Here is a 2012-nt window from a genome sequence, read left to right on the forward strand (position 1 = left end):
AGATTTGAGCTGAAACTGGTGCCTTCTGAATGTTGAAATGATCATTAGACTAGGGCAATGGTATTTGAATTTTCAACTTACAGTCATAATCTGCTTGTGAGGGAATAACATCTATCTTCACTCAATTCCTGTGACACTAAAATAACTAGGTTTGGCATGATAACTAAGCAGAAAAATTCTGAACAATTGTAATGCACAATGGTGGAAACAACTTTCAAAACTAATATTTCATTTTTCAGCCTATTATAGGTGACAATACTAAGCAAAAATACTAACAAAACCAAATTTTTGTGATAATTCTTTTGAGTTTCTGAGGGAACTGATCAGTGTACCAAGCCCATGGAGTGGTTAAACATTTGGTTTATGCTCTAGTACTGACCTTAGATCCAGCTGGCTGGAGATGGTCAATTAGCTGGGCTTGGCAGATAAGCAATTATCTGTTCAGCTTTAACTTAGAGGAGATCCAACAATGAACAAAAAGCTTTTCATGACAATGTAATGTCAGTAATAGTTTTAACTAGAAGTGGAAATGTAAGGAACAAACCAAAAAGTCTCTTCTAATCATACAAATAAATACAAATAAAAGGAGGAATATAAATAATCTGCATAAGGAGTAAAATCTACAAAACAATGCCAGAAAATAATCAGATTAAATAAATTTTGTATAGTACTATTTAACATGTAACAAACATTTTTTAAATATAAGATTTGTCTTTCCCAACATTGGTTAGACTATTGCAGCGAATTGACTGTATCATGCAATAGGCTGATAATTGTTATTGATTCTGAAGCAGTACAGTGATAACATCAGATCCTTGATTACTTATGAGCAACACCACAAGAGGTCTACTTGTTTAAACTATATTAAAAACTCTTAATATTTAAGTGGTAGTTATAAACTGCTCGACTTTGTGTGATTCAGGTCAGCTCTCAAATCTCCAATGAATGTTTAGCCTATAACTCACTCTTGGTTAAGTTACTTACCTGTCATAAACCACCCCAAATGCTTGATTGCTACACTGCTTTTAATTTACTCTTAGTTAAATTACTTAATATATCAACCATCTGAATCGGTCAACTAGATGATACCTGTAACTTGCACTAACAATTGGAACATGCTCCTCGATTAGGCTTCAATCTATTAGTCACTCCAAAGAATTATTTTTATTTATGTAATGCTAAGGACATTTAATAGCATTGATACTGCATATTCTATTTGTAACCATGTTAACAACCTCAAAGTTCACTACACTGAAAGTGAGTAATATTAGTTATAGTAGACAGAATGAAATTACACATTGGTGTTAGTTCTGTTACTAATACCATTGTACAATTATGGCCAAAGCTTTTAGACAAATCTATGAAAGCCCAGTGAAAATAGGCACATTCTATGAAATTTTCATTTATTTGCGAATTTCATTATGTTCAAATATACTTTTGCCAAGTATATTCTGGGAAAGGGGGGCAGTCTTGAGGCTTAGTTATGGTCATGGCTATGTCTTTGGTGATTTCCTTTCTGCATACTAATAAGCAGGAAGCAACAGAATTTCCTAAACTCCATTGCCTTATTATGGAGGTTTGGGTCTCTCTGGGCATTGGGGTTAAGATTAGGCTGTGTTGCAGGTATCACTTTGTGCTTGTTTCAAATTGTGTTTGTGAATACCAGTCTCAAATAATCTGGCTTTCCTGTGAGCTCTTCTTATTACAACTGTAAGAATGTGTTCAATGTAAGTTCAATGTGAACTTCATAGCGTTTTAATAAATTAATACTGTGCTTTGATAGTCAACGTGCAACTACAGATCGATTGTGTAAATCAGGTGACTACTGTCTTGTGTTCGAATGTATTTTACTTGTTCTCCAAGCATTGAACTGGAACAGTTTACTGTTTACAAAATATATGCAGTGCTTGCATGACAGCCTGTCACTGGTAAACCCTTTTTTTGATTGGATGTAAATAAGCTACATCATAAACAACAGAACAAAAATGTACTTAATGATATTAATGTTTGCA

The sequence above is a fragment of the Chiloscyllium plagiosum genome, unplaced genomic scaffold (assembly GCF_037043375.1).
Source record: "Chiloscyllium plagiosum isolate Xiang-an unplaced genomic scaffold, Cpla_swu_hap1 HiC_scaffold_24, whole genome shotgun sequence".
NCBI classification, from domain to species: Eukaryota; Metazoa; Chordata; class Chondrichthyes; order Orectolobiformes; family Hemiscylliidae; genus Chiloscyllium; species Chiloscyllium plagiosum.